This window comes from Helianthus annuus, chromosome 15 (assembly GCF_002127325.2).
Source record: "Helianthus annuus cultivar XRQ/B chromosome 15, HanXRQr2.0-SUNRISE, whole genome shotgun sequence".
Lineage (NCBI taxonomy): Eukaryota > Viridiplantae > Streptophyta > Magnoliopsida > Asterales > Asteraceae > Helianthus > Helianthus annuus.
In genome coordinates, this window is record NC_035447.2 from 65,725,432 (window position 1) to 65,740,486 (window position 15,055).

Sequence of the window (15,055 nt, forward strand, 5' to 3'; positions counted from 1 at the left end):
TGGAGAGATTAGAGAGTGTTTGTAAAGTGTTTAGGACTTGGATTAGTGTGGTATTTATAGGAGAAGGTTTAGGTTAGGTTGTGGTTGAGTAATTAATGTTAAAACATGATTTAAAACTCAAAAACTCACCAAAAACCCGCCCAAAACGAGTCTGTCCGCGCTGGGCTGTGAATCAGGTCATTTTAACGAGTTGATATATATTTTACTGGGCTGATATTGTTCAATGAGGAGTCCCAGCTCAGCTGGTTAATGCGCGTGTGTGTGAGGGTACAGACCCGGGTTCGAGTCCTGGGGTCTGCATCTATTTTTTTTTAATTAATTTCTTTTAGTTTCCCACATGAAACTTTCAGGAAATACATAAACAACCCCTGTAGTTTAAAGTTTCGGTTAATTACTCAAATAATCCCTAGACTTTAATTAAAACTAATGTTGGGTTATTTTGTTTAGTAAGAAAACTAACTTTATGAAACAAACTAACTAGGTTAGTTTACTAACTTTAAAATCTAACGAGTCTAACTAGATTATTATAAAAATAAACTTTTTTTTTTAAATTGTAAAATTAATTAATTTAATTAACTAAACAATTTATAAATAACCATATTTATAAGGATAAAAGATTTTTAACGATTAACTTCATGAAACTTTCGAGTTTCATTATTTTACAAGTTTCAACTTGTTTAACGAGCATTAAGCGAAATAACGAATCGGGAGTCTATGATAATATATCGTTCAAACGTGAACATTGCACATAAGTCTAACACAAACATGAATAAAATAGCTTGGTTTTCATAATAGTCTCGAATTACTAATGAAACGAAAGTAGATTACAAAGAGAGTACAAGTGTCTAAATATGGAAAGTACAACATGACTTGCTAAAACAAGAAGGGTTCGAAAATGCGGGGCGTTACAATAGAACTCCATGCGATAACAAAGGTGCAGTGTTACAATATCATAGGCTAGGGATCCACTGCCAGTCTGTCAACTGTACGGCTAATGGGGCCCGCTAGAGTTATCTGATGAGCTGTGTCCTGTTGAATGTGTTAGAGAAATAAAAAGGGACGGGGAACAACTCACGGTTCTTGAAAAAGCAAAAAACTATAATACATTGGTTGTGGTTGATTTCTATTGCACTTCGTGTGGTAGTTGCAAATGTATTTAACATGGTTTTGCTAAATTGTGCAAAGGGTCTGGTGATGAACATGGTTTTGCTAATTTCTTTCTGCTGATTTGGTATGATCAAGAATCATATAATTTGATTTGATTTCGGTATTGCAGCCCGGTATGGACGGACGCAATTGCTATGCCGACGAGCACTATTTGCCAACCTTTTTCTATGTGTGAAACTTATTTGATTTTAACAAGTTGTGACAATATTTGAACTCTCATTGAGTTTTTTTTTTTCTTGCTAATATTCAGATGCTTGATCCTTACGGGATTGCAAACTGGTCGGTAAGACACGTCGACTGGTCTGAAGGAAAATGGCATCCGAAATCTTACCACGAGCAAGACTTCTCATACCAACTAATAAAAAATATAACGGTATGATTATGTTAAACAAGGATGACAACAACTCGTGACACCATAATATGTTGATTTTAACGCGTTTTGGTTGTTCTTAATCTTGGTTGTGTTTACTAAATTCTGGATAATGCTAAATCATAACTTGAATTATGCAGAAGAAAACTATGGTTATGCCATGTATGTGGAACGGGATCAACCGACCGTGTTACTTATTTGCAAGAAAATTTAAGCCCGATACTCTACACCGCATGATAGATCTATTCACGAATCAAACGATGTTTTAAGCATGGTGACGAGTTTTGTTATGATTTTTGGTTCGAATCAAACCCGTTTGGTTGTATGTGTTTATCTTCTTTTGTTCAAGTCTTTTCACAAGCAAGCTTTCCGCCTTTAAAATGTTATTCTCATGTCTATGTTAGAATGGTGAACTTGTTTCTCATCTGATGTTAATGTTATTTTACTGATGGGACTACTTGCAGGATTCCATTATTGATGAATGCGTACAAGGAAACTTGTTACACATCTGGTAAGTGGTAAGCCCGTATGCATGTTTATTTATCATCCAGACCGACACCATCCAAGGTAAGTTTCGACTATATGAGTTTATTACTCTAATTCCGAGCTAATTCCAGACTAGATATCTTCGTTTCTCACAACCGATGATGTTTTTGGTGGTTCTTGTGACAGCAGCGTAAGGCTTTTGTAACAATCAGCTGGTCGGAAGCAGCTAAGAATGCCTTTGTGGTGGACAACGAATGTACACGCGAATGAGTTCTTGTACGAAAACTCTCTATCCACTGTTGAAATCATCAAAAAGATCGAGACCCCTATTGACAAGCTTCAAGCTTTTACCAATATTCTTAAAAATAGCGACGAAAGTGACAAAACAAATCTGACGATTTACATTGGTGACTCGGTTGGCGACTTGCTTTGCCTTCTAGAAGCTGATATCGGCATAGTTATTGCATCAAGTTCAAGCCTTCGAAAAATCGTAACCCATTTTGGTGTGTCGTTTGTTCCGTTATTTTCTGCTTTAATCAAGAAACAAAAAGAGCATGTCGAAGGAAGTGCATTTGGTTGGAAGGGGTTATCGGGCGTTTTGTATACGGTTTCTAGCTGGGCTGAAGTACATTCTTTCATCATCGGTTCTTGAAATGGAACGTTTCTTCTGTGTTGTTATAGAACAAAGAGGACGCATCTTTACATGTAATAGAATGAAGATGCAACTTGTCATGGCTGTTGATTTTAATATGGGCCATATATTTTCATAAATTTCGTGTATTTTCATCTCAAAACAGGAATTTCTGCTGGTATAATGAATGTTGTCAAGTGGGTATGAATCTTTTCGTGATCTTGTTGACTTTTTGTTTGACTTTTTTGTGCTGTTGTTGACTTGGTCTGATGTTGGTTCTTGCAGGCAGAGTGGTTCTGTTGCTGAGATGAATAGTTTCATAAGCTTGTAGGGTTTATTTTCATAATTCAAGTTTTTGAATTTTTTTTTCAGATTTTAATTCGATTTTTTGGCTGGTAAATATGTGAATGGTGTGATGAAACCTCTGGAAAACCTACAATTGCACATTAGATTCTATTTTTCTATTGATATAGTAATTTAATTCCTACTTGGATTTTTTTTGGTTCCTCATGTTGATGTATTATGCCAAAGAAGTCATCCAATTTGAGTGTATATACCCGGTAAATTCGGTTCTCGTCAACTAAGGTGGTGTTTGGTTTTAGAGTATGGAACTGGGGGTATAGATTTGAATATTTGAAAGTGTTTTTAAGTATGTTTGGTGTAAGAATATGGGTCGATACCAATCAAATTGGTTATTTTTCATACCCACCAAACGGATGGGCTTAGAAACCTATATTGATTCTCATTCATTAATAATTGTAAAACCTCATAACCATAGTGATGAACCAAGGTTGTGTTTGGTTTGAGATTTTTGAATTTAGGTATGTCTGGTTAAAATGTATAGGTAATTTTTTGATACCCATCAAATAGATATCCTTCATACCCACCAAGAGGGTTTGATTTAGCAACCAATATCTATTTCCATTCATTGGTGTCAAATCTCAAAACCATAGTGATTCTTGAATCAACAAAATAATAATACTAATGATAATAACATAGTAAAGTAAAAGTAAATGACTATATTAATAGAAATAAGACACAAAGCATGTCAAAACCTAATTAGCTCTGTAACTTCTTGAAATAAAAAAGCATAACGAGCATGAGAAAAGAAACAAACATTTCTACTCATTTTGCAGCTTTCTAACTACTGAAAACAACATACACTAACTTAGTCACTTTATGCTTCGCTACTAACTCCTTCGATTCATGCTCCTGAAGGTTTGTGCTGCAATCATCTTGTGACGCGTGTGGACTTAACGAGCTTAATGAATAAAACATAAGGATCTTAACAAACCAAACTAACCTGTATTCTTTTGGTTCCGAGTTCGGTGATGATTGTTGGGTGTTCTTAATCACCCAACAATCCTATGAAATTTTCAAGCTTTAGAGTACCAAATTGTAACTTGTTATCGCCGCCGCATCGCGCGGGTCTCTACTAGTATATATATATATATATATATATATAGCAATACTATACTCAAATTAAAGAGAATAAAATATTCTTTTTGTGGTATATTTTTTTTACATTAACTTATGAAAAAATTATGATTTTACAAGTGAGATGTTTTAAAAGTGAGGTAAGAAAAATTTTTATTACTTAAGTCTTAAAGATATGTAAATTTACATTTTTATCTTTCTTATATCTATTATAATATAACATATATAATCTCTAGAGTTGGTCATATTTCATTTGACAAAAAAATACGTAATTTAAAGTTCAGAAAACAAATCATGGAATTCTTTACAAACAATTAGCTAATTGCTTGAACAATCGGTGTAGAGGGGTATAAGAGGGAACATGAAGCGCTATGTGACAGCGTCGTTAGCAGAGGGGGCAAACCCAAAAAAGCACGGGATGAAATGAGCTTAAAAGTGGCGTTTAAAAAAATGAATAAATAAAAATTTAAACTACAATCAATCAAAGTCAACCCAAACAACAAGAACCAATACCATCGCTCCACGTCACCTTCCCCCTCTCCTCCACGCCAGTGAAAAAGTCAACGTCACAACCACGCTGGGCCATAGGGCAGTGTGCCAGCATGGTTGAAGCCTCCATACCACTCCAAAGCCTTCGACATCGTCCATTCTTAAAACACAACCAAACTTAGTCAAACCATATTTATAATATAAATATATAGATCACGTAGGTCATTTACTTTACCTATAAAAAGGGTTTCTAATTTAGAGGTATCAAAATGTGATAAAAGGTATTATTCCCATGAAGTTGACAATTCAAATCCCAAGAAAACAAAAAGTTTATATTTAGAAGTGGATTAGTGAGTGTGTAAGTTAGCCATCTTAAAAATTTAATTTACCTAGCCTACACATTTTATTAGTTATGCTAACCATGATGGTTAGGACTATGGTTAAGATGACCCGGGGTGGCAACGTGATAGACAAATATCACGCGTGGAGTTTGATAACATCCCACCGCCGCCATAACGAAAACGCGTTATATCATCACGGTTTGATGATTCCGTGATATTTTCAACGGCGTGATGGTGTTTAATTGTGAGGGTAATTGTTGGTTTGGGGGAAATTGTTGGGTGTGGTAGTGAGTGATGACCACCCTCACTAAAAAAAGTTGTGAGTGATGGAAAAATGGTTCATGACATGGCGGAACTTGATTGGTGCTTGTGAGTGATAAATTCTATCACTAGTGAACCACCCCCCTCCCCTAATAGCATTAGAAATGCACAAATAATCTGGTTTTTTTAACAGGAACCAAAACTGAGGACTGAACCACACCTAGTATAAATAGTATACCTGGTTTATGTTTAAAACGGGCTAAACTCGAACCAAACCGGTCAAAACTGCTCAAAACTAGTCAACAAACCGAACTCACACGATTTGAAACTTAACCCAGTTCTAACTTTTCGTTGACCAACCTAAACCGATTTAAGCCCTAAGAGATTTAAGGTTTAAACCCGATATCCACACATTCAGATACCAAACATCTGAACTAGCTCTTTAAAAAAAATTATTCATATAAAACTATTTCAAGAACCTGCCGCCAGGCAAGAAGTTAAACGTGATGGAGACTTTTAAATATTATGAAAAGCTAATCAAGATTCATATCTTTGGCAAACCTTAAATTATAATATTGGTAATCAAATGTACAAATAGTAATTAACTTAGAATATTTAATTAGTTTTTTATTGTTTAATGTTACGTGCTAAAAGCATCTTTGTGTTGATACAATATCTTATAAGAATACGTGTAGCTGATTTAACGCCTCTTGGCTTTACCACAGGTATGTCAGAGGGGCCACGTCGACGAAAACCCTCACCTCCCCTTCACGCCCACCCCTCAGCCCCTTTAGACGTTACCAGGCTAACGCCCAACCATCTTTGTCCCCCTCCACGCCCTACCGGCATGGTGACACTCCCCGGAAACACCCCACCGTTTGCAAAAGCGGTGCCACGTCAGTGATGGGGCAAACACTCACTACTCTCGGTCTAAACAATATAAATTCGTAAAAAAATAGATATGTTTAAACTTACAAACTTTACTACACCTATCATTTTTTGAACGGCATATCTGGATCACTGACGGACCACTGAAGTATTATCGTGCCACCGTAAATTATTAAAAAAATTGGAATTATAAAATTGTTTAATATATGATATTCTGAAAATTTAAAATATGAAATATAATTAACAGGTTAGGGAGAATATGACATGGAGTGATGTTAGAGAGAAACTATTTTAACTATTTAACCAATATGACTGTTTACTATTTTACTAATATGACTTTTTTACCAACTAAATATACAACATAGCAAAATCTTAAAAGTTATGTAGGCTATTTTTTACCTAAATTTGAGTCAAAGAAAATGTACCAAAAATGTAAATATATGCGTCCGATTTTGATTAAAGCCCACATACTAGAATTAATCGTATGCTATTTATATTTAATTTGCCACTACAAAAACTCTCACTGTCAAGAAATTAAATAACAATAACATAATGTTTAGTTGTCTATCCATGATTCTTGGGTCAAAGAACATACATGATGTCAATCACGCTTTGTATTTTCATTGGCTTGATCAATTCAAACAAAAGTAGTATAGTAGGAATGTAAAGAGCAGATAAGGGGTTAGCCTAGAGGCATATATGATATGCCTCTTATACTGTCTAGCCACAACTCGACTTTTTCCTCTAATATTGCGACACATGACGTTTACTAAACGCTTACTCATCACATTGACCACTCACGCGCCCCTCACTTGAGCCTGTTGTGCTAACTTCGCTAACAACGCCCCAAAACACCCTTACACATGCCCAATTGCGCCAGTGACCACGCTAAAGCCTCCGCTCATGCCTCCTGCTGGACGTTGTGGTGTGCGTGACCATGGTGGCACTCCACCTAGCTGGCACCCACGGAGAAATGTCCACAACAGACAATCTTACATCATATATAATAATTCGAGCCCTTTAAAGGTATTTTTTTTATTATGTGTTATTCACATAATGAATGACTAAGAAATCTGCAACAGAGTAGTGCAATGGTTTAAGTTCTTATAATACCTCCTCATTCAATGATTATTTTTTCTCAGTTTTTTTAAATCCACTAATTTTAATAAAAGAAAACATTAATATTTTACTATTTGATAAATTTATATGTAAACTATACGTTATTAAAAAAACTAAGTTTTTTAACTAAAAAAGAACTCAAAAAATGAATGCAAGTCTTCCCCGTAAAGTTATTTAATCCACCCATTTGTTGACACATGTTTCTACCATAAAAAATTAAAAAAATAATGACATGTCCTCTTTTTCCATGATATAAAACAAGACACTTTTTTAACCCTAAAATAAAAGAATAGCAATACGTTTCATAACGTTTAATTGTCCTTTCAACTTTTCTACTTCCAACTCCGCTACATGTTTTGAATCCAACTATTACCCGAGCTTAATAATTTTCTGGTAAAGCTTTTCTTTTTCCCTCGCTCATTTTTCAAATGACCTTTTTCTTTTACTTCCTGATTAAACAAAGACACAAATATTACACATTAACATATTAACTCTAACTTAAGCAAACAATCTAGAAACTAATACCTCTATTAGAGTTTACAATCATCTCTCCTTTCTGTTTCATAACAACGGCCATATGCAAATTAGTTTTCCTTATTTCCAATGATAATTCAGCCATGTCTACAACAAACATTGCAATGCTTTATGAGAAAACCACAAACTCACAAAATAAGCAACACACAATATACCATGACTCATAAGACTGAACCATAGGCTAGGAATATTTAACATGTAAATCACCGCCTCATTGATAAAGCGAAACCTAATAACATTCCTAAAGTAACAACTCATAATTTCACCATAGCTACAAAAACAAGGTTGACACATATTATGACTAAAATGCTAGCACAGTTGATATAGACATGCATTTCGCAAACCAAAGAGTTAATTAATGTTTTCTTCCCTATGGTTTGTCAAAAATCACTATTTCAGTCCATTAGTTTGAAAATTGCGATTTTAGTCCCTGTGGTTTCACTTTCGTAACCATTTCAGTCCACCTCGTAACCATTTCAGTCCACCTCACTTTCAGTCCCTGTACTTAACAGAATAATGGATTGAAATGGTTACGAAAGTGAAACCACGGGGACTGAAATGGTTACGAAAGTAAACCACAGGGACTGAAATCGCAATTTTTAAACTAATGGACTGAAATAGTGATTTTTGACAAACTACAGGGACGAAAACAGTAATTAACTCCAAACCAAATGATAGGAGTGTGCTAATCTTCATCAACCATGCGGGTCTCTCGGGTAAAGCCACAAACATCTTCATAGAGACCCCAAACCACATTAACCAATCCACCAATAGCAAATCCAATAAACCATAACAAAAAATCAGACAATCGTTCAACAAAAACGTCACATGGACAACGACATCGTACATGGTGGCGTAAAAAAACTGTCCTCGGATGAGACTATTCTTATCGTCATCAAAGCTACGAAGCTTAAGAAACATAAACGCTAAACATTAAAATATGCTAAACAATCTCGTAAGACCAATAACATAGACAACCACGAAAATCTGGTATCTAACCATCTTATCTCTCACCAACGTCACAAAATAAAGCATTCACAACCCAAAAAAATTAACAAAATGCAAAACGATTCTTAGATGAAAATAGACCCATCATCATCGAACCAAGCAAACCGAGAAAAGCATGTCGTAGAAGTATAACACATTAAATCCTATCACGTATAAACTAAAATTAAATCATTAAGGTAACATCCGTTAAAAACAGATTCCCGAAACCCAATTCCGTGTAAATGAATAAAAAGGGAATTTTTTTACTGTTTTATTGTCATTTATTATTTATAATATGAATATAAAATTAATTAATATGATTATTTTATGGTTTAAAATATTAATATAACCTAAAACTTAGTTAAGGTCAGCTAAATAATAAAAAGTAATAAGGCTAACTAGGTTAAACATGGGGGGGGGATATTCCACGGTCCTCCCAACCGCCGAGGTGATCCCACCTCGCAGACCGCCACCCAGCAAGCCTGAGTCTGGGGGTAAATCCGCTACCGTAGGGGCTTTGGGAACGAGCAAGACTCGAACCCGCCACCTCCGGGTTAGAATGCGGGCTGGTGGCCATTGGGCTGACACCCAATGGTTTAACTAGGTTAAACATGATGGTTAGATGAGTTAGTTTTTTGAATGGCTAATTTTTTTTAATCATTGTCCTATGTAGAACTTGAATCTAAAACCTCCCTCTTTCCAATCCAGATGTTTAAAGGCTTTGCCTTTATCGATGGACCCTCACTCCTCTGTTGGTCGTCAAACCGCTCTTTTAATTTCATCTGTTAATACCTCCAAAACCCTTCTAAGTTCTAACACCAACATCCTCCTTTAGTTTGATAGCCCACAATCTCTTGGTCCATTTATATTTTTGGTGGGCTACCCCGTCGATGTAAATCTAGCCCAAGTTATTGAATAACTAATCCATCATTTTCCCTTCAAGTGACCAACTTCATTCATTGATTTCCAGTAACCTTGTTCCATAAGTTCTTCATATATGATCTTAACCACACTTTAAATTGCATGTGAAATTTGACGTCCGCTCTATATTTTAAATAAAGCAACAACTTGGTTATTAAGTATCAAGGATGCGCCATTTAGACTCGTTTTCTTTCAAACCTACAAAATTAATATTAATATTAATATTAATATTAATATCTATATCTATTAATAGAGCTAGGGAAATGAACAGTGTTTTCAAAACGTGGTTTAGTCTTATTGATGCATGCATTTGGGCTAGAGGGGGCAATCTTGACCCAAAGCCTTCCAAATGGGTCGGTTTGGGTTGCTTTTAAAATTATAAGGGTTGGTTTGGGTAAGATATTTTAACTAAATGGGTCACAATGGGTCACTTGAAATTACATCTTGTTATTTTCGGGTCAAAGCGGGTCGACATCATTAAAGAAATGGGTCGATGTGGGTTGGTGTCTTAAAGAAACATGGTAGGTTTCGGATCGGAATGGGTTTCGAGCCGGCACAAGTATCCGCACGAGACGGGTTACGGCACGAAACGGGTTTTGGATCGGAACGGGTTCAGTTCAAATTGAGTTTCGGGCCGAGACGGGTTTCGGCACGACACAGGTTTTGGATCGGAACGGGGTCGGTTCGGGTCGGGTTTCGGGTCGACACTAGTTTTTGCACGGGACGGGATTCGGATGGCAACGGGTTTTGGGCCGAGACGAGTTTCTGGTCGGGACGAGTTTCGAACCGTTTCGACGCGTACCGTTTCGGCGCGAACCGTTTCGACGCGTACTGTTTCGGCGCGAACCGTTTCGACGCGTACCGTTTCGGCGCGAACCGTTGCGACTCGTACCGTTTCAACCCGTACCGTTTCGAATCGAACCGTTTCGACGCGAACCGTTTCGATCGGTACTGTTTCGACGCGAACCGTTTTGACCGGTACCATTTAGACGCGAATCGTTTTGACGCGAACCGTTTAGACGCGAACCGTTTCGACCGGTACCGTTTCGACACGAATCGTTTCGACGCGAACCGTTTCGACGCGAACCGTTTCGACGCGAACCGTTTCGACGCGAACCGTTTCGACGCGAACCGTTTCGACGCGAACCGTTTCGACGCGAACCGTTTCGACGCGAACCGTTTCGACCTGAACCGTTTCGACCCGAACCGTTTCGACCCGTACCGTTTCGATAAAAAATAACTTTATCAAAATGATAATTCTTGAAAATGACGCTGAATATAAACTTTGAGTTTGTAAACCAATTAATAAAAAAGATAGATAGATACGTACTAGTGGGACTAAATTACGTCAACTATATGAATCAATGAAACTGTTACACCTAAATACACAGAACAAAATTATTTATATAAATATTCGTATAATAGCTCAGTTGATAAGTCATCAACTCGTTATCATTTTTGTAATATAATTCGAAGATACAGCAAGTACATATTTAGGGTAGTGTTAGGCCTGTAAACGAACCGAACGAACACGAACATAGGCATGTTCGTGTTCGTTCATTTAATATTAACCGAACACGAACACGAACATGAACATATAATCGAACACATTTTTTTGTTCGTGTTCGTTCATTAAGAAATCGGGCATGTTCGTGTTCGTTCATGTTCGTTCGTTTAAAGCCTAAACGAACAGTTCACAAACATTAACGAACACAAAGGAACATAAACAAAACAAATTTAACTGAACATATTTGAATAAACATAGACTAACATAAATTAACATGATTGAACAAACAAGTCTAATATATTACAATTCATCCGAAAACACATCTAAATTAGAGTTCATAAATATACTAATTAGTCATATTAATAAAAGTAGTTAGAAAACCTAATATTTATATAAGTTTAACTATTTATGTATTTACTAAAATTTAAACGACCGTTCATGAACATAAATGAACGAACAGAAACGAACGTTCATGAACATAAATGAACAAACACAAGGTGTGTTCATGTTCGTTCATTTAATTAAACGAACAAATTTTTTTGTTCGTGTTCGTTCGTTTATTAAATAAACGAACATAAACGAACTTCCCGCCGAACAAGTTCATGAACAGTTCATGAACGTTTGGTTCATTTACAGGCCTAGGTAGTGTTATAATGGGTTCTCGGTTATCGGGTCAGTACTTATACGGGCCGTATGATCACCAAAGTTATATTGCAAAAAAAAAACCTGACCCGACCCGAAACCCGTTCCGACCCGGACCCGTTCCAACCCAGACCCGTTCCGACCCGGACCCGTTCTGACCCAGACCCGTTTTGACTCGAACAAAAAGAACCCTTTTTATAATTGACCCGTTTTGACCCGAACCCGTTTTAACCCGAACCCGTTTTGACCCATGACCCGACCCGACCCAACCCGTTTGCCAGGTCTAATTTGGGCGGTCATCACACGCATAGACACGTGTACTTTTTTTTTGCCCCATCATCAACCTTTTTAAAACAGTTCTAAATATAAAGAACTAGAAGAGAGAGAAAAGGAAAACTGAGAGATAAGAGAGTGGGCGGTGCTCCGGTCACCATGGTGGTGGCTGTGGTGGTTCTTTGCCCCCATCAACCCTTTTAAAACCGTCTTGAGGAGAGGGAACGATAGGAGACGGAACCGAGATGAGAGAGAACGAGAAGGAAGAGAAAGGGGAAATGGAGAGAGAAGAGGGTGGGCGGTTACCGGAGGGTCACCACCGTCACTCCGCCACCATGGTGTTTTGTGTTGCTCTTTCTTGCGGTTCTGGTGAAAGTGAAACCATGTGAAAACGAGCATTGTCTAAACTCTCATCTCTCCGATCTATCTTCATACCTAATTGAATCGTTACATGTACACCATCGCCGATGACTCTTCATCCATTGGCATTGGCAACCATCGTCACTCATCATTTCTCGGGTACTCCTTATAGCCTCAGATCTGTAATTATCCGTAATTAATTCGTATATCCGAGATGTGTATTTCGTCTTTTGTTGATTTGTGGTTTTGAATGTTTGTCTGGTGTACCGAAGTTGTGTATATCTTATTTTTGTGCAGGACATGATCTGTAGTTTTATGGTTAATTTCTATTTTTTATACAACTAGGTTACTGTGTATGGAAAATGTAATTTTTGATACTTTCAACTGCAATGGTTAGCCTGCACCAATTGTTTCTTGTAAATTGGAGATATCTCCAATTTCTTTTTTTTAGTCTCTAATTTTACATTTAACTGATTGTTTACCGATTTCTTTTAAAACTTTATTATCTTATTATTAGTAAAAATTCAAAAGTGTTTTTTTTTTAACTTTTTTTTGTTATTGATAATCCCAGGTCAGAACATCCGTAATCTGGTCAAGGATGATGGGGCAGAACATCCCGAGTAGGAAGCCGAGAGTCAAAAAAGATTGACAGACATATATATATCATGATATGAAGGTTGAGGGTAATGTCTTTGAAAATAAGCGTGTGCTCATGGAAAGCATTTATAAATCGAAGGCTGATGAGGCCCGTGAGAACTGTCTGACCAGTTTGAGGCCAAGAGAGCCAAAAACAAGGCTAGCAAAAAACCAATATTGTCATATAAATTCTTTAATTACAGCTCCAAAGGTAAAGAGTCTCCGAAGAAGAATGAAGAAAAGAGCTTCACGAAGCCGAATTATTCTCAAGGTTTTGATCGCTTTGTTCTTCACCGTGGTAAGTTACATACACTTTCTGATTAGCATAAAAAACCAAATCAAACCAATCTTCGGTTTTGGTTTCAGGATAAATACACTTTCAGTTTGGTTTCGGTTAGCATAAAACAACCAAATTAATAAAAATCAACCCGATTAATTATAAAGGTGGGTTTAAAATTTTAAATGAAATTTGTTTACCAACAAAGCCACTGTTGACTTCTTATAATGTATCTACTGGTGTTTACCAACAAAGCCACTATTTTGTAAACATAAGTGAATGCACTGTATACAGTGACATGTTTTTAATGTTAATTAATTAATTACGAAGAGTTATCACATATAAAGGTTTTTTTAATTGGTTTGTTAAATTTTAATAATGGTTTGATTCAAGTTGTTGTCGTTGTTTGATTGGGTCACTATTCTTTGGATTTGTTTTGCAAGGTTCGGTATCGTTAATCAAAAATCAAATCAGATTTGTTGTTTGATATATCTATTAATAACACAACTTAAATGAATAGTATTTTGAGTTGTGGTTCGATTTGAATGGGCAATTTGGGTAGTTCTTCACACGTCACCCGCTACTTTCCCATTTCGTGATACCATATTCGTGTCACTAGGTTAATCACGGTTCCGTGACTTGTGTTTGGCTCTGTTGGGTTACTGTTTGAATTTGGGAAATGAAATTGGGATTACGTTTCTGTACCGGCAAATAGATTAAAAACAATCAAGTCTAGCCCTATTTAAATACATGAGTCTAAACCCGTTGAATGTGGTTCAATTGGGACTGACTTCAATCCGGTAACCAGAATGGGGACTGTTTGTAAGTTAGTCGTTGTTTTTACCCGTTGCACCCATTATCAACCCAGTTGTATTTACCGGACCTGTTGGAATTAAGTGTATATGGAACTGAAAGTTATATTCGGCCGTTACGTCCCGAGTTCGTTTGCCGGCTATGATAACTTTGGTAAAAAAATAGGTTTGATGTTGCATAGCAAGGATGGCGAGTTCACTGTTTACTACTAGCAACCTGTTATGCAACCATCAGAACCTCAATACCGATTCTGAGTAGTCAACTACAAGTCATTAACAAACCAAAACGAGTTCCGGTTCTGTAACCAACCTCATCATTCAAGTGAGTGAATCATCCGTATAGACGCATTGGTAGAAAATGGGAAAAAACGGTTTCATGTAACTTTAATGTCTACAATTGGCAGTCATTGGGGTGTTTTGTGTTGCCAACAATATCTCCATCAGGCGTTTTATTTTGCACGCCCCAAACAAATTTTTGAAGAAAACGCCCCCGGGGGGGGGGGGGGGATGAAAAAACGCCCATTTTTTATCCACTGCGCATGGTCTAAGGGGTTTATTGTTTCATATGGGAGTATGAATTTGAATATAGCAAGTTCATTTTTGACTTTCAAAACCAAAAGTATTCAGTAATGGAACACTACTATGACAACTCTTGATTTACTTTGCTCTTGTAGAATGTGAACATGTTATTAATGCAATCGCATCTGGGAAGCACATTTTGAATTTTCACTGGTATAGTGGTATGTGTTCAACACTTAGTTTTGTTATGAAAACCTCTTTAGAGGCTTCAGGCATGAATTTGTAACTAAACTACTTCCTCCATTTGAAATCAAACTCCACTTTTGACTTTTAAGATTTAATTGACATGTATTTTGACTCCAAACTTAAATGATGCATACTTATTTTATATTTTCAAT

At 36.6% G+C, this 15,055-nt stretch overlaps 2 long non-coding RNA genes across 3 annotated transcripts; both read left to right on the plus strand.

Annotated features, from left to right (window-relative positions):
- Nucleotides 1–910: 910 nt before the first annotated feature.
- On the plus strand, nt 911–3,118 carry LOC110924814. Of its 2 annotated transcripts, none has more exons than XR_004880871.1 (7): nt 911–934; nt 1,277–1,336; nt 1,418–1,540; nt 1,678–1,919; nt 2,002–2,104; nt 2,210–2,855; nt 2,940–3,118. It is a non-coding gene; the product is annotated as an uncharacterized LOC110924814 (long non-coding RNA). The 2 variants fall into 2 exon arrangements; XR_002584391.1 differs by having other exon boundaries at nt 1,678–1,859.
- Nucleotides 3,119–12,171: 9,053 nt separating this feature from the next.
- Nucleotides 12,172–14,861, plus strand: LOC110924807. Its single transcript, XR_002584387.2, has 2 exons — nt 12,172–12,572; nt 12,985–14,861. It is a non-coding gene; the product is annotated as an uncharacterized LOC110924807 (long non-coding RNA).
- The last annotated feature ends 194 nt before the right edge of the window (nt 14,862–15,055 follow it).